Source organism: Hippopotamus amphibius, chromosome X (assembly GCF_030028045.1).
Source record: "Hippopotamus amphibius kiboko isolate mHipAmp2 chromosome X, mHipAmp2.hap2, whole genome shotgun sequence".
Lineage (NCBI taxonomy): Eukaryota > Metazoa > Chordata > Mammalia > Artiodactyla > Hippopotamidae > Hippopotamus > Hippopotamus amphibius.
Window position 1 is genome coordinate 54,064,708 of NC_080203.1, and position 19,865 is coordinate 54,084,572.

Sequence of the window (19,865 nt, forward strand, 5' to 3'; positions counted from 1 at the left end):
CTTAGGGGCTTGCAGAATACCTGCTCATCAGCAAAAAAAATCCCATATACCATAGCATCTGACCAGAGGACTCACTTCACAATGAAAGAGGTGCACTAGTGTAATACAATATACCACACCATCCAGAAGTAGCTAAACTCATAGAATTATGAACTGAATTTATGAAGATGTAACTGAAGCATGAAATCTAAGGCAAAATTTTGAAAAACTGGAGTGCCATTCTTCAAGATGCAGTGTATTCATTAAATCAGATACCCCATATGGTTTTTTGTCCCCATTAGGAAGAATACATGGGTCCCAGCACCAAAGGACAGAATTATGAGTGGCCTCAATTACCATTACATCCGATGACTTATTAGGGAATTTTGTGATTCTTGTCCCCACAACTCTAGGCTCTGCGGGTTTGGAGACCCTGGCCACCAAAAAGGGCATTCTCTTTCCAGGGTACATAATAAAAGTTTCCGTGAAATACAAGTTGCAGTTGCTTCCAGGACACATTTACTTGCACCCAGGAAACAGGAGGCAAGAAGAAGAGTCACTTATCTTGGCAGGTGTCATTGAGCTTAAAGAGCAGAGCCTCTTTTACACAACAGGTACCAAGAGGAATGTATGAAGAAACCACTTGACCCACTAAGTGCCTCCTTTCACATCCTTGACACATTATAACTGTGAGCAGACAAGCCTAGAATCTGAAGACTGAGGAGAACATGATCATTAAGGGTTCAGACACCTTGAGAATGAAGGTTTGGATCCTACCACTAAGACCTGCTGTGAAGTGGTATCCAAGGGTGAAACAAATTTAGAATGGAAGAGGGAGAGGATGAGTTTCAGATGTGGCCCCAAGATCAACTGCAAAGTCGGATGCTGTAGTTCATCCCCCTAACCTCTGTATTCTAAGTTTTCCTTCAGATACAGACCCATAGGAATCATAGATGAGCTACTTCTAAGCATTGTGTGGAGGAGTAGAGCTGTGTGGGGCAAGAGGTTGACTATGGTAGCCAAGAGAATACATCTTGTAGACCTCTTACTACAGGGCACGTTATTGATTGAGAGCTCCAGCTACTGTGTCCAGAAATCCATTACCATGTTTAGGCCAAAACCATGCTTCCCATAGGCTGATCCAGCCAATGACTGAGTGCAGTTGAAAAAGTAAAGTAGGCCTGTCCCCGAGAGATGTGAGCTGCTTCTAATTGGCTGCTTTGGCTTCAAGATTTCTTGACAGCTTTGCCAAACTTTGCTTAGAACTGCACTACAGTTGAAGATGCTTCTGCCTGAACACCCTCCCTCCCTTCCATCTTTTCTTTTTTTATTTTTTACGAACTTTTATTGAGATACAGTTAACATACAATAAAGTGCATATATTTAGAGTGTAGAATTTGGTATTTTTTTTCTTATTAGTAATGTGTCTATGGCAATCCCAATCTCCCAATTCATTCCCCCACAACCCTTCCTGCTTTCCCCACTTGGGGTCCATATGTTTGTTCTCTACATCTATGTCACTATTTCTGCCTTGCAAAACGGTTGATTTGAACCATTTTTCTATATTCCACTATATGTGTTAATATATGATATTTGTTTTTCTCTTTCTGACTCACTTCACTCTGTATGACAGTCTCTAGGTCCATCCACGTCTCTACAAATGTCCCAGTTTCATTCCTTTTTACACCCGAGTAATATTCCATTGTATATATGTACCACATCTTTTTTATCCATTCTTCTGTTGAGGGACATTTAGGTAGCTTCCATGTCCTTGCAATTGTAAATAGTGCTGCAATGAACATTGGAGTGCATGTGTCTTTTTGAATTATGGTGCTCTCTGGGTCTATGCCCAGCAGTGGGATTGCTGGGTCATGTGGTAACTCTATTTTTAGTTTTGCAAGGAACCTCCATACTGTTCTCCATAGTGGCTGTATCAATTTATTTTCCCACCAACAGTGCAAGAGCATTGCCTTTTCTCCACACCCTCTCCAGCATTTACTGTTTGTAGATTTTCTCATGATGCCCATTCTAACTGGTGTGAGGTGATACCTCATTGCAGTTTTGATTTGCATTTCTCTAATAATTAGTGATGTTGAGGAGATTTTCATGTGCCTCTTGACCATCCGTATGTCTTCTTTGGAGAAATGCCTATTTAGGTCTTCTGCCCATTTTTTTGATTGGGTTGTTTGTTTTTTTGATATTGAGTTTCATGAACTGTTTATATATTTTGGAGATTAATCCTTTGTCTGTTGATTCATTTGCAAATATTTTCTCCCATTCTGAGGCTTGTCTTTTCATCTTGCTTATAGTTTTCTTTGTTGTGCAGAAGCTTTGAAGTTTCATTAGGTCCCACTTATTTATTTTTGTTTTTATTTCCATTATTCTAGGATCAAAAAAGATGTTGCTGGGCTTCCTAGGTGGTGCAGTGGTAGGGAATCTGCCTGCCAATACACAGGGAACACAGATTCGATCCCTGTTCTAGGAAGATCCCACATGCTGCGGAGCAACTAAGCCCGTGTGCCACAACTATTAAAAAAAAAAGAAAAAAAAAAAGATCTTGCTGTTATTTACGTCAAAGAGTGTTCTTCCTATGTTTTCCTCTGGGAGTTTTATAGTGTCTGGCCTTACATTTAGGTCTTTAATCCATTTTTAGTTTATTTTTGTGTATGGTGTTAGGGAGAGTTCTAATTTCATTCTTTGACATGTAGCTGTCCAGTTTTCCCAGCACCACTTATTGAAGAAGCTCTCTTTTCTCCATTATATATCCTTGCCACCTTTTTCATAGATTAGTTGACCATAGTTTATCTCTGGGCTTTCCCTTCCCTCTTTTCTGAACTATGATTCAGACTTCCATAGTCTGTCAGTGTTCCTATGGACTGTCACTTCTGCCAACCGCTACCAGCTCCCTTCCCATTTGTTTCTAAGGGGCATTTCTCTTCATAAATTTCTTACATGTTTGAATCTATCTTTGTGTCAGTTTTTTCAGAGGACCAGTTGTAACACTGTGTAACCAATAGGGTACTGCAGAAATGATGGATTGTGACATCTGCTGCTAGGATCAAAGCAGGTATTGTAGATTCTACCTTGCTCTCTCTTGGATCATTCATTCTAAAGAATCCCTTTATCATATCATGGGGATGCCCTAGCAGTCTTAAAAGAGGCCCAAGTAGAGAAGAACTAAAGCCTCTCATTCACAGCTAGCATTGATTTGCCAGCCATATGAGGAAGCCATCTTGGAAGAGGACCTCCAGTCCTCATCAGGCCTTCAATAGACTGCCATCCCAGCCGACATATTGACCACAGCTTCATGAGAGAACTTGAGCCAGAAAGACCCAGTTAAACCCTTCCCAAATCCCTGACCCATAGAAACTGTGTGCAACAGTAAATATTTTCATTGTTTTAAGCTGCTAAATTTAGGGGTAATCTGTTGTGCATCTAATAGAAAACTAATATACACCTTGAAGTGAGATACTCTTTTTTAAAGTGATATAAACCCAAAAACAAATGGCCATGAAAGTATTCTTTTTCGTGACTAAGCAGGCAAGAAGATGAGTTCACGGTTCCACTGTGGTATGAGTGAAAGTCTGTAGGCCAATTCCAAAATCAGTACACCATTAATGCATGAGTTCTATGAGTGCTGTTAAAATGGTCTCAGATAACATTTAAATATGAGAATCATGGATTTAAAAAAAACATATTGAAGCATAATAAGCATTCCTATTTGTAATTTCCCACCAAGCTTCAGGCTCTGTTAGCTAACAATTATTCAAGGAGTGTACTCTGGATTTCCAGTAATGATCATGTATTATTGATTTTTCAGAAACTGATGCCCTATCAGTAAAACATGTCAGTAAGAAATGGTAGCTTAAAGAAAGCATATTATATAGTCTTAGGATGATAAAGTAAGAGAGAGTGAAACTAATGACTTCATTGTATTCCTCAGACGGCTAGAGGTAAGATGGAAATCGGATTTCAGCAGTCTTCACCCCTAATCTGTTGGGATGCTTTAGTGCCAAACCCATCTAACTATCACACAAAACCTTTTATATGTCCATGTGAAAAAAGTCACATTTCACACTCAGAATTGATTATTGCTATCCAGAAAGAACAATAAAGTATAAGCAACACTGCAAAACTTCTAAATTTAAAACCATCACAATTTTAGTATAATTGATATATAAATGACTGACATTTTAATGAATGTTTTAAAATGCTTTTGAATGATTAGGGGCCATTATCAATTTTTGGAAGCTCTGCTATTTTTATTCTTCTGTTAGCCATTTCATCCTTAGCAGTGGTTTTCAGTGGGGAGGGGATTTTGCTCCCTAGAGACATTTGTCAATATCTGGAGATAGGTTTTTGTTGTCAGAGCTGGGGAGAGGGTGCTACTGACATCTAGCAGGTAGATGACAGGGATGCTGATAAACATCTTACAATGCACAAACCAGTCCCCCATCACAGAGAATGATCTGGCCCAAAATGTTAACAGTCCCAGGTTATGAAATGCTGAATTAAAGAGTCGAAATACTCTCTTTAAGGTGGTTTTGAAAGCAAGTCCAAAAGCAAAGCTTACTTTCAATTGAGCTTTAGTAATCTAGCTGACAAGTATTTTATAGATTAAAACAGCAAACAAAAGTTACCACTACAAAATCTATTACATAAAAATGTTCAACTCCCTGGCAGAACTTCAAAGGTATGTTAAACAAATGAAGAACTAAAATGAAAAGAAAATAACCAGCTTATTTTGGTTGTTTTCACAACCTATTAGTTTACCACAAACTTTATAATTTAAAGCCACACAAATTTATTTCTCACAAATCTGTAGGTCAGAAATCTGACCCAAGTCTCATTGTTCCAAAATCAAGGTGTTGGCAGGGCTGTATTTATTTCTGGAGGTTCTAGGGGGAAATCCATCCTTGCCCTTTCCAGCTTGTAGAGACCACCCACCTTTTTTGATTCATGGCCCTTTTCCTTCATCTTCAAAGCAAAGGCAAGTCAAGTCCTTCTTGCATAGCATCACTGTGACCACTTCTTCTGCCTTCCTCTTCCACATATGATTGCATTGGTTCCACCCAGATAATCCACATATTTATAGGTCCGGGGAGTATGACATGGACATCTTTGGAGGAGACATTATTCTGCCTACCACAATATCTATAGAAAATTGAAATATTATATGGTTCAGCATTTCCAATGAGTATAAGAGAAAAACAGTTTGTGTTCAACAAGCTCTGGATTAATTACCTGTGTTGCTATTATACTTAAACACCAGTGTATCATCCTTGATATGATTAACTCCTTGGTTGTAAGTCCAATCAACTCTTTCTTACAGGGAGATACACACTGTAACTTATTAAGTTCCAATGGACCAATAATGTAGATCTAGTCACTGTATCATATTGAATTTAGAAACTATCTTCAGATGGTTCAAGATGGAAGAGTAGGAGGACATGCACTCACTCCCTTTTGCAAGAGCACCAGAATCACAACTAACTGATGAACAATCATTGACAGAAAGACACCGGAACTCACCAAAAAAGACACCCCACATCCAGAGACAAAGGAGAAGCTGCAATGAGATGGTAGGAGGGGCGCAATCACGTTAAAATCAAATCCCATAAATGCTACGTGGGTGACTCACAAGCTGGAGAACAGTTATACCACAGAAGTCCACCCACTAAAATGAGGGTTCAGAGCCCCAAGTCAGGCTTCTCAACCTGGGAGTCCAGCAACAAGAGGAGGAATCCCCAGAGATTCAGACTTTGAAAGGCAGCAGGATTTGATTGCAGGACCTCCACAGGGCTGGGGGAAACAGACACTCCACTCTCGGAGGGCACACAAAAAATAGTGTGCTCACCAGGATCCAAGAGAAAGGAGCAGTGACCCCATAGGAGCCTGAACCAGACCTATCTGCTGGTGTTGGAGGGTTGCCTGAAGATGTGGGGGGGCAGCTGTGGCTCACTGAGGAGACAGGGACACTGGTGGCAGGGGTCCTGGGAAGTGCTCATTGGCTTGAGCCCTCCCAGAGTCTGCCATCAGCCCCACCAAAGAGCCTGTAAGCTCCAGTGCTGGGTACCCTCAGGCCAAACAACCAACAAGTTGGGAACACAGCCCCACCCACTGGCAGACAAGCAGATTAAAGTTTTACTGAGCTCTGCCCAACCAGCCCAACTCATCTTAATTCCTCCCATCAGGAAGCATGCAGGATCCTCCTAGATAGCTTCCTCCATAAGAGAGCAAATAGCAGTATCAAGCAGTATCAGCAGTATTTTGTCTTGTGGAACTGAAAACCACAGCCACAGAAAGATGGAGAAAATGAAAAGGCAGAAGACTTTGTACCAGATGAAGGGACAAGGTAAAACCCAAGAAAAACAACTGAATGAAGAGAAGAGAAGCACCCTTCCAGAAAAATAATTCAGAATAATGATGGTGAAGATGATCCAGGACTTTGAAAAAAAGACTGGATGCAAAGATTGAAAAGTTGCAAGAAAAGTTTACCAAAGACCTAGAAGAATTAAAGAGCAAACAAACAGTGATATGCAACACAATAACTGAAATGAAAAATACACTAGAAGGAATCCACAGCAGATTAACTGAGGCAGAAGGGCGAATAAGTGACCTGGAAGACAGAATGGTGATAATCACTGAAGCGGAAAAGAATAAAGAAAAAAGAATGAAAAGAACTGAAGACAGACTAAGAGACCTGTGGGACAACATTAAATGCACCAACATTCACATTATAGGGGTTCCAGAAGGAGACGAGAGAGAGAAAGGACCCGAGAAAATATTGGAAGAGATTATAGTTGAAAACTTCCCTGACATGGGAAGGGAAATAGCCACCCAAGTCCAAGAAGTGCAGAGAGTCCCAGGCAGGATAAACCCAAGGAGAAACATGCCAAGACATATAGTAGTCAAATTGACGAAAATTAAAGACAGAGAAAAGTTATTAAAAGCAACAAGGGAAAAACGACAAAAAACATACAAGGGAACTCCCATCAGGTTAACAGCTGATTTCTCAGCAGGAACCCTGCAAGCCCAAAGGGAGTGTCATGATATATTTAAAGTGATGAAAGGGAAGAACCTGCAACCAAGAATACTCTACCCAGCAAGGATCTCATTCAGATTCAATGGAGAAATCAAAAGCTTTACAGACAAGCAACAGCTAAGAGAATTCAGCACCACCAAACCAGCGCTACAGCAAATGCTAAAGGAACTTCTCTAAGTGGGAAACATAAGAGAAGAAAAGGACCTACAAAAACAAAAACAAAACAATTAAGAAAAAGGTAACAGGAACATATGTATCTATAATTACCTTGAATGTAAATGGACTAAATGCACCAACAAAAAGACAATGACTGGCTGAAAGGATACAAAAACAAGACCCTTATATATGCTGTCTACAAGAGACCCACTTCAGACCTAGGGACACATACAGACTGAAAGTGAAGGGATGGGAAATGATATTCCATGCAAATGGAAATCAAAAGAAAGCTGGAGTAGTGATACTCATATCAGATAAAATAGACTTTAAAATAAAAAATGTTACAAGACACAAGAAAAGACACTACATAAAGATCATGGGATCAATCCAAGAAGTGGAGATAACAATTATGAATATCTATGCACCCAATATAGGAGCCCCTCAATACATAAGGCAAATGCTAACAACTATGAAAGAGGAAATCGACAGTAACACAATCATCGTGGGGGACTTTAACACCCCACTGACACCAATGGACAGATCACACAGACAGAAAATTAATAAGGAAACACAAGCTTTAAAGGACACAATAAATCAGCTTCATTTAATAGATATCTATCGGACATTCCACGCAAAAACAGCAGATTACATGTTCTTCTCAAGTGCACATGGAATATTCTCCAGGATAGATCACATCTTGGGTCAGAAATCAAACCCTGGTAAATTTACAAAAATTGAAATCATATCAAACATCTTTTCTGACCACAATGTTATGAGATTAGAAATCAATTACAGGAAAAAAACTGTAAAAAACAGAAAGGCACGGAGGCTAAACCATACGCTACTAAATAACCAAGAGATCACTGAAGAAATCAAAGAGGAAATCAAAAATACCTGGAGACAAATGACAATGAAAACACAATGATCCAAAACTTATGGGATGCAGCAAAAGCAGATCCAAGAGGGAAGCTTATAGCAATACAATCCTACCTCAAGAAACAAGAAAAATCCCAAATAAACAATCTAACCTTACACCTAAAGAAACTAGAGAAAGAAGAGCAAACAAAACCCAAAGTGAGTAGATGGAGAGAAATCATAAAGATCAGAGCAGAAATAAATGAAATAGAAACAAAGAAAACAATAGCAAAAATCAATAAAAGTAGAAACTGCTTCTTTGAGAAGATAAATAAAATTGATAAACCTCTAGCAAGACTCATCAAGAAAAAGAGGGAGAGGACTCAAATCAATAAAATTAGAAATGGAACAGGAGAAGTTACAACAGACACCGCAAAAATAAAAAGCACCATAAGAGACTACTACAAGCAACTATATGCCAATAAAATGGACAACCTGGATGAAATGGACAGATTCTTAGAAAGGTATAACCTTCCAAGACTGAATCAGGAAGAAATAGAAAATATGAACAGACCAATCACAAGTAATGAAATTGAAACTGTGATTAAAAATCTCCCAACAAAAAAAAGTCCAGGATCAGATGGATTCATAGGTGAATTTTATCAAACATTTTGAGAAGAGCTAACACCCATCCTTCTCAAGCTCTTCCAAAACACTGCAGAGGAAGGAACACTCCCAAACGCATTCTATGAGGCCACCATCACCCTGATACCAAAACCAGACAAAGATAATACAAAAAAACAAAATTACAGATCAATATCACTGATGAATTTAGACGCAAAAATCCTCAACAAAATATGAGCCAACAGAAGCCTACAACACATTAAAAGGATCACACACCATGATCAAGTGGGGTTTATCCCTGGAATGTAAGGATTCTTCAATATAAGCAAATCAATCAATGTGATACACCTTATTAACAAATTGAAGGATAAAAACCACATGATCATCTTAATAGATGCAGAACAAGCTTTTCACAAAATTCAACATCCATTTAAGATAGAAACTCTCCAGGAACTGGGCATAGAGGGAACTTACCTCAACATAATAAAGGCCATATAAAACAAACCCACAGCAAACATCATTCTCAATGGTGAAAAACAGAAAGAATTGCCTCTAAGATCAGGTACAAGATAAGGATGTCCATTCTCTCCACTACTATTCAACATAGTTTTGGAAGTTCTTGCTGCAGCAATCAGAGAAGAAAAATAAATAAAAGGAATCCAAATTGGAAAAGAAGAAGTCAAACTGTCACTGTTGGCAGATGACATGATACTGTACATAGAAAATCCTAAAGATGCCACTAGAAAACTGCTTGAGCTAATCAATGAATTTGGTAAAATTGCAGGATACAAAATTAACACACAGAAGTCTCTTGCATTTCTATACACCAACAATGAAAATCAGAAAGAGAAATTAAGGCGACAATCCCATTCACCATTGCAACAAAAAGAATAAAATACCTAGGAATAAACCTAACCAAGGAGGTAAAAGACCTGTACTCAGAAAACTATAAGACACTAATGAAAGAAATCAAAGAAGACACAAACAGATGGAGGGACATACCATGTTCTTGGATTGGAAGAATCAACATTGTGAAAATGACTATACTACCCAAAGAAATTTACAGATTCAATGCAATCCCCATCAAATTACCAATAGCATTTTTCACAGAACTAGAACAAGAAATTTTACAATTTGTATGGAAACACTAAGAACAAGAAATTTTATGATTTGTATAGGAACACAAAAGACTCCAAATAGCCAAAGCAATCTTGAGAAGGAAAGAAGGAGTTGGTGGAATCAGGCTTCCTGACTCCAGGCTATGCTACAAAGCTACAGTGATCAAGACAGTATGGTACCAGCACAAAAAAGGAAATATAGATCAATGGAACAGGATAGAAAGCACAGAGATAAACTATAGTCAACTAATCTATGACAAAGGAGGCAAGCATATACACTCGAGAAAAGGTAGCTTCTTCAATAAGCAGTGCTGGAAAAACTGGACAGCTACATGTCAAAGAATGAAATTAGAACACTGCCTAACACCATACACAGAAATAAACTCAAAATGAATTAAAGACCTAAATGTAAAGCCAGACACTATAAAACTCCCAGAGGAAAACATAGGAAGAACACTCTTCCACGTAATTAACAGCAAGATCTTTTTTGATCCACCCCCCTAGAATAATGGAAATAAAAACAAAAATAAATAAGTGGGACCTAATGAAACTTCAAAGCTTCTGCACAACAAAGAAAACTATAAGCAAGATGAAAAGACAAGCCTCAGAATGGGAGAAAATATTTGCAAATGAATCAACAGACAAAGGATTAATCTCCAAAATATATAAACAGTTCATGAAACTCAATATCAAAAAAACAAACAACCCAATCAAAAAAATGGGCAGAAGACCTAAATAGGCATTTCTCCAAAGAAGACATACGGATGGTCAAGAGGCACATGAAAATCTCCTCAACATCACTAATTATTAGAGAAATGCAAATCAAAACTGCAATGAGGTATCACCTCACACCAGTTAGAATGGGCATCATGAGAAAATCTACAAACAGTAAATGCTGGAGAGGGTGTGGAGAAAAGGCAATGCTCTTGCACTGTTGGTGGGAAAATAAATTGATACAGCCACTATGGAGAACAGTATGGAGGTTCCTTGCAAAACTAAAAATAGAGTTACCACATGACCCAGCAATCCCACTGCTGGGCATAGACCCAGAGAGCACCATAATTCAAAAAGACACATGCACTCCAATGTTCATTGCAGCACTATTTACAATTGCAAGGACATGGAAGCTACCTAAATGTCCCTCAACAGAAGAATGGATAAAAAAGATGTGGTACATATATACAATGGAATATTACTCGGGTGTAAAAAGGAATGAAACTGGGACATTTGTAGAGACGTGGATGGACCTAGAGACTGTCATACAGAGTGAAGTGAGTCAGAAAGAGAAAAACAAATATCATATATTAACACATATAGTGGAATATAGAAAAAATGGTTCAAATCAACTGTTTTGCAAGGCAGAAATAGTGACATAGATGTAGAGAACAAACATATGGACCCCAAGTGGGGAAAGCGGGAAGGGTTGTGGGGGAAAGAATTGGGAGATTGGGATACCAAATTCTACATTCTAAATATATGCACTTTATTGTATGTTAACTGTATCTCAATAAATGTTCTTTTAAAAAAAAAGAAATTATCTTCAACTTTTGAACTTGGCCCTCTATTTTGCTCTAAAATTTGTTATAATGATTGTTTCTGTATCTCTTTCATATCGACTTGTATAAGTTCATCACATTAGGGAGGTTGATACCAGGGGAAAAATCCCTCTGGGCTGCTTTTTATTTCTGGAAATAACCCCCTGTAGCATCTCTTTCTGTTATATTGGTCTCTGTGGACCTGAAAATATTACAAAGGTGTTTTTACTAAGGGAAAAATGTCATCTGTTACTGCTATCTGCAATCATAATAAAAATATCAAAGACGCAAAGAAATGTCTGTGGTATAAAATGACTATAACTTTCACCAGGTTCCATGTCTATATGCAATTTCCTCCTTCTTACACATCACATAGTCTAACACCCGAGGCCTCAGGATGGTCATTATTGTTAAGTTATTGTGTGATCTCAGTTCAAAAAGTACCAGACTAAAAACAAATTGTTTAGGTCCAGGAGAAAAACAAAACAAAACAAAAAACAAAAACAGTTCTTAGGTGTTAATTGCCCTGCTATGCAGAGTCACTGCAAAATGGATAAAGTGACAGTTCTTACCATTTAGCCATTTGTCTATCTGAAAGTACAATTCAGACTTTCAAGGATGACTTCATGACTTTAAATATAAGAAACAATCATTAGCAAGTGTTTTCATGTGTTCGTCTATATACCATTTTGAGTCATGGAATAAAAGTACTTGTCCAAAAAAACCAGGTGCTATCATAAACTCAACCCCAAATAAACATATTTATCAGCAGAGACATAAAATCATATCTATGGTGTTAGTGTCAGAAGTTTATTTGGTATGCATCATCACAAATCTCTTAATGCATTCATATTAATAAAGAGACATATTGCTCATAAAGGTTTATGATATGATTTACATTCCTTTATAGGTCACTTGGTGGCTAGACTTTTTTTTTTTTTTTTAATAACAGAGAATAGTCGGCAGGGCATAAGTGCTAATACTGATAGATACTTTTATAGTATCTGCCTTTCTGTACATACACTGAATTCAGTGATTAGGAACATGTTGGAAGAAAATATGCACACTTCATTATCTGGTATAATTGGTGTTGGGCATACGACCTAAGCTAGCTTTCATCATACTGTCAGAGCCAATGAATATCTAAGGCAGTTTCAAACTGAAATAAATGCACTTCAGCAATAACTGCTTCAGGAGACTGTGACTTTTTGTAATTCGATATGTCTGTCTTGGAACAATTATGTTAGCAGCAAGTTGTTCTTACCTGGGTTATACAGCATGACATTGGTGTCATCCATTCTGTCAGAGCGACCTTCTAGAGATATTAGTAGGTTTGTCAAGGCCATTTGAGTGATCAACTTTTGACCTCTTTGGAAGAAGTCTTCACTGAACCAAATCATTTCTGTAATCATTGGTGATAGCTCAGAGAAAGGTTTAAGGCTAAGGGCCAAAAATTTATGAGGCTCCGTTTTAGGAAATAAATCTGTGACTCTCAAATGGCATTGCCTGCCAACTTACTTAAATAGCAATTGGCCAATTACCAGTTACCCTCTTATTAGGACCTTTTAAAATAGACAGAACAAAGGACTGATACCATTACCTGAATAGGTCTGACCTTGACACAGTTTCTATGTGATATATCCATTTAAAAAATAAGTTGATTCTCTATTTTCTCCTTGTTCGATATTTGCTGCTTTATCAAAAAGATAAAAATACACTGGGAAAAGAATCATGATATCTCTATAATCTAATGATTTCCATTTAGTCATTTGTCATTTCGCCAATAAATATTTGGATTCAGTTATTTTTCCCATTTAACTATAGATATGTGATAAGATTACATTAGAAAATTAGATTAGTATTTAAATATTCATGTATTCCTAAAGAAAGACTTTGACAGATTCAGATCAGGACCAAAGATTGAAATTTTTGTTTTAATAACTATCCTATCTTGGCACATAGACCAGTATCCATTTATGTCTCATATTGGCATTACCCAATATTTATTTCAACTCTCCTCATTACATTGCCAGTTTTGCTCATTAAAATGTAAAACATATGTAAACATAAGTAGTCCCCACTATAGTGCCTGGCACACAGAGGCGATCAACAAATTTTACCTGTTTTTACTTTTATACATCTATACACAACTGTTGACTGAAGAAAAAAAAGCACAGCCTAAAAGTTGAGAATTGTGTTTTATTCGGAAGACTTGCTGAAGACTTAAGCCCAGAAGACAGCATCTCAGATAGTTCTGAGGGACTGCTCTGAAGAGTTAAGGGAGGAGCCAGAATATATAGGAGTTTTTGCAACAAAAACCAGGTAGTCAGAACATCAAAAGATTACTGTTAAAGAAAACCAGACACCTCAAGTTAATGATTTGAGTGCTTTTCTATATATAGGAAGATGCAAGAGTCTGGGCTCATTGAAGTCATTCCTTTGATACGCACCATAACTATCTAGGGCCAGTATCTTGCTTTTCTCCAACCTGAATCCCCTCAGGGTGCATAGTTAGGGGTGGCTGCAGTGGCTGAGGGCTTGATGGCTGCAACGTCCTTTATTTACTGATATGGCAGGTGACAATTTTCATCCACACAGCCTTAAGTTAGACATATGTCTTACGAGATGACTCATTTAGAGAGTAAATGCCTTGTAACATTACTATATTATTTACCCTCAAACACTCCATCCATATCACTTCCCTAAATATATATATAAAGGTGTTTTGAATTGGAGTAGGAAAAAAAACAAACTACCAATTTATTGTTTACTTCATTAAGCATCACGGTAAGCCCTTTACATATTGCTATAGACTGAGTGTTTGCCTCCCATCAGAATTTATATATTGAAAACCTAATTCTCAGTGTGACGGGGATGGGACCTTTGGGAAGTAATTAGGATGTGTGAGTGAAGCCCTCATGATTCGATTAGTGTCCTTGTACGAAGAGACAGAAGAGAGCTTGCCTCCTCTGTCTCTCTCTGTTTTCCATCCTGTGAGCATGCAAACCAGCAAAAGGACTTTCATCAGACACAAGATGTGCTGGTGCCTTGATCTGGGACTCCGCAGCTTTCAGAATGGCAAGAAATAAATGTTTAAGTCACTCAGATTATGCTGATTCTGTTATAGCAGCCCAAACTGACTGAGACACATACATCATGTCATTTAATACTCACAAAAAAACCTCAATGAGTTTGGTCCTATAATTAATGTCACTTTACAGATAAAGAAACTGAAGCACAGAAAATGTTAATAGCATGCCCACGATCACACAATTTGCTCACTAGGCTGAGTATGTGACATGAACTCCTGCCCATATGACCTCTAAATCAAGCCAACCCAAAGAGAAAGTCTAACAACCATAGCCACCTTTTTCAAATCATGTCTGATAAGTTCTGTTATAATCTGAAGTGACAATTGCTCTCAACTCCTCCACCAAGTTAGGATAACATTAAAGTTGAAATAAAAAGACAAGTCAAAGCATGTCTTCTATTTTTTATATGCCCTGATTGTCCCCAATGGAGTGTTTTTACACACAAGAGTTTCAATCACTTCATATATCTGATATCTTTGAGGGCAGAAGTAGGTTCTATCAGACAGACAAAACAATGTATTGAGTACCCACTCTATTCACAGCCCTATACTTAACCCTGCGGGAAGGAATAAGAAAAGTATAGACACAGTTTGTATTGGTTTGTATAAATTCAACAATTTGATTGAATGAAAACCGTTGGAATCATTTCCCAAATATGTCTTCTTTTAAAGCACTAAAACTGTACTATCTTTTCCAGTAGCCACCAGGAACATTTGGCTATTGAGCACTTAAAAAAAAAAATGTGGCTAATGCCACAGCTGAAACACATTACTATTTTGGATCTATTGGGTTAAACAAACTATATTCTTAAAGTAAATATCATGTTTCTTTTTACATTTTTTAAAATGGCAACTACTAGAAAATGTAAAATTACATACATAACTCATGTTCTATTTCGACTGGACAGTACTAAGACTAAAACATAATATAAAATATGTGGAACTTTATTTTTGGTGTTGGTAAGGTGCTAATTTCATGGCCAGTGCTTTCATATGTTTTTTGTTTTGTTTGTTTTTATTTTTGTTTGCTCACTTGAAGCCAGTGCAGGAATGATTAGATGGTATTCATCAGTACCTCTTCTGCATTTTGTAATAACTTTATACTCTTCACCATGTGCTACTTTCCAGAGGATTAAGCTTTTCTTCTATTTATGGGACACTCAATTATCACAAATCTGGGAAAGCAAGGTGGGAAAACAAGTGTCTTAACTACTTTCATCAGGTCCTGTAGGTTCTTAACAGGGAGGCTGGAATCTTTTATTCACTTCACTACAGAACAGTCCAGAACCATAAGCCAGCCTTGGCTTTTCTAGTCTATTACAGAGAATTGATTGTTCTTTCAGTTATGCCATGATCAGGTCATGCTGTTTTGCCTAATTACAAATAGAACACAGTCATTATGAAAGAAAGAGAGCGATTGTTTTTAATTTGAATCCATACTCTTTTGCTTTCTCAATGGGGATACAACATGTAACATAACTAAACAGTTTACTCTCCTTCCTGTTATGTTTAGTTCTATTAGTTTCAGGACAATTGTCAATTATATTCATTATATTGAAGGATATAACTTAGTTTAATAGAAGTCTGAATATAACGGGGCATCATATCACTACATACAATATTTATTGAGAACTCTGAATGTGCCAGGACCAAACAACAGAAAGAAACATACCAAGATGTTTGAAGTTTGCAGTGTATGTATATGGAAATTCAGTAAAGACAGAAATCTGCCTAGAAATCTCAATAAAATGCACAACTCTATGGTAGACTGCATGGTAGTCGTTAGGAGCATAGACTTTGGAATCAAAATATTTGAGTCTTAGTGCTGGCTCCACCACCTCCTAACTGTCTGAACTTTGGCAAGTTCCATATCTATAAAATGTGCCTTAAAGTTTCTTATTTGTCAAATCATGTATATAATAGGACCTAATTCTGGGGCTTATTGTAGAGATTAAATGAGGCAATGCATGTAATAGGGCATACAAATCACGGCCAAAGTTTACTCCTTTATGTGTTAGCTATTATTACTATTATGAAGGGAAAAGGAACGTGGATATAATACATTTCAAGCTAAATGTAACATGATCAGATCTGGACTGCAACTAGTTATCAAGAAGTAGCTTCATTTCAAAATAAATATATCTAAAACAATTCTCTGAATTCCTATATTTTATAGACCCTGAACCATGCAACCCAAGACCTGATTATTCACTGACTTGTATTGTTTTCTACTTGTTAAATTTATGTATGTCTCTTTTTCAGCCTGTAAGAAGCATCTTAAGAAACATGCCAAACACACAATAGAGGCAACACAACCAGGTATCAGTGTATTTTGATGACCTCCTGAATTTATTTAGAAAGAGTAAAATGTTCCAGCCCAACTCCTACCGTCCAAAATGGATCCTCTCTAGCCCTTCAACATACATGTATACCTATCTTACTGTAAACACTGCCAATGTGAGTGTTCTGACAACCTTATTTACAAACTTACATGCTCCTTCCGTGTTTGAGCTCCCTGCCAGTTAAGATGACCTTTCTGTTTTGTTAAAAATCTATACTTGAAGATAGAAATGTATCATTTAATCATCTTCCTTTCCATACAAATATCTCATCTTTTCCCTACACTTTTTTCCTGCTGTGTTTTTTCAATACATTTTCTAACTACTTTCTTTATGCTTTGCTTTTTGATCTTCTATTACCTAAAACTTCTTATTGGATTTCATTCATTTTTCATTTGTTTTTGACAGAGCCAACTTATTTTTGAGGATTATATTATATTTGAATTTTTGGCTACTGGGCAAATCTGACAGCAGCTATACACTTAATAAGTATTTCTTCTACTTTATGAATTTTAGACTAGTTCCTCATGAATGCATAAATTTAAATGACTAAAGTAGTAGTCTTATGTTTCAGTGAGCATGTAAACTACCTGGAAGTCTTATTAAAATGCAGATTCCTGGTCTCAATCCCCAAGGATTTTGACTCAAGTTTAGGCTCAGCCCCAGAAATTTGCATTTTAATAGTCAGCCCCCAACTGATTTTAATACAAGGAAGCAATTAATATAAGGAGGACACTTTAAAAACCATACTTTAAAAAGTACCATCTCCTAAAACATACCAAGTTCAAGAAAGCAAATGCACAGACACATATTAATCTTGTAAGCCTTTCTTTCTCTAGCTTTCACATACACGATTCTCCCCTGGACTTCACTGGCAATTACTGCAGTGTATGAAGGAATGCGTGCTCCTCTATCATCCTGGATTTTTCTGTTATTTGAAAAAAGTAGAAATGAAAAAAAGAAGGCTATTGATTGAGTTTTTGGTTTGTTCATTCCTTTTTTTTGGTTTTTGTTTGTTTGGCTAACATTTAATGATTACTTACTATTTGCAAGGCATCATGCCAGATCATTGACTACACATTTAATCTTCACAATGATCTTATGAAATATGTGCTATGATAAGCCATGTTTTATGAATGAGCACTAAGTTTAAGCTTATCTTACCCTATCTGAACATCCCAAAGTCCTAAATCACAAAATTAACTAGAGATGTGTCCTTTACCAAAAACATCATGATACCCACTATCCCCCAGTCTTAAATTGATGGAAGTAAATTTCCAGTCCACTTCAGGTTTTCAGTATAGAAAGGGGAGAGCAAAATAAAATAAAGAATGAGACAAAACAGCTGCATCATATAATATTTGTGTGTAAATTTGGTGTGTAAAAACTCAGTTTGAGAACAGTTGTAGATATATAAAAAGAAAGTTTGTTTCTTTAGGATTCTAAAACAACAAACTGGGAGGAACTTGACCACAAATAAATTACTAAAATGACAATAAATATTTGTTTCTTCCCTACACACAGGGCAAATCCATGTAAAATAATTCTGACTATTCAAATCTTTCTAATTTTATTATAATTTTATGGCATCAAACATAGTTTGCAACAAGCAGGCTAATGTGAGGGTCTTATATAGTTTCACATCATGTGGAAAACTTTGTAACTATTTACGTGGAGACTTTGATTTCTAGCTTTACTCTGGGGATGGTGAAATGGGGAGATGCCCCCACATAATGCCAAGGGGGTTCCTCTGCAAGGGGAAACACAATTTATGAAAGACCTGTGGCCAAGAAGAGTTGGGTGGAATTCAGTGTGCAAATCCATATGCCCTTAAAAAAAAGCAAGGTCAATGCTTCCTAGTGAATCTTTACCCTATGCACTGGTCCATTTTGGAAGCCTGTGTATGTAAGGTTTGATGAAAGCAAGGCAGAGACAGAAAATCTCACTGTCGGACACCAGGCACCTGCATGCAGCTGTGATCAATGTGCACACAATCTGTGTTGTGTGGATTCTATAGAACGAGTCACAGGTGGGGCTGGCAATTACAATGTAAATATACATACCACCTTTGTATCCCTTGCAAAAGATGAATGAGCATGACCTCCTTCCAATATTTTAGTGAATAAGGATTGAGGTCAGCAGGGAAAGCAGGCAGTGCTTTGGTTCTTCTGGATCAAAATGTCTGCAAATTAAAGCTAGCTTCTAAACAATTCAGGGTGGTGTAGACAGAGGAGAGGGCAGAGAGGGGCCGGACTGGCTACAGGGGAGACTTAGGAAGGAGGCAGCAAAGTAAAGATGTGGGCAAAGAGAGAGAAGGCAAGAGAAGGTGATGTGGGACCCAGGGAGGCCCCAAGGAGCCCTGTTCTGCAAGCAGAGAAACTCCAAAGACACAGGGGAAGCTGCAGTTTCTCTCTGGGTCCCTCAGGGCCTATCCTTAATCTCAAACTGGTGCTTGTGAACAAATGGAAAAATCCGCCTGTGGAGATGCCGCTGGGCCCTGCAAAAGGCCCTGGGTGGCCATGTTAGTTAATTATGGAAACAAGACGGTTCCAGTGAGCATTTCAGCTTCAGGGAGCTGACCTTGGCTGCTTCTCCCCTTCTTCATTTCCTTCCACCACACAGAGGTCCATGACAAAGACTCGGGTCCATGGACCTGAGCAGTCTGGTTGGGCTAAAGAGAAGCAAGACACTCATGAGGCTCAAGTCCAGGCCTGTGGCAGGTTCACTGGGTGACTTGCCTGGATAAAGAGGCAGCCACTGACAGGTACTGCCCACAGCAACACCAGAGCAGCTGGGGTTTGTGCAAACATGTATAGGTGCCTTTAGGACACACAAATGATGTGCTGAGAGCCACAGTTACAGATGCCCCCAGGAGAGGAACGTTTAGGAATGGACCACTTGGGGGCCTGGAGTCTCTGGTCCCAAGCAGGTGGGAGCATTGGGAAGGTATTCAGGAAGGCCTTTGACGAAGCACAGGGGTTTCCCTCAGCCAGAGTCTCCAGGAAGCATGAGTAGTCTCATTTATCCCAGTTTGGAAATAGGCTTGGTCTCCAGAGCATGAAGCAGTTTGGGGGCCACCCAAAGTGGAGAAGATCCCCATATCTCTGGTTAGACATTGAGTCT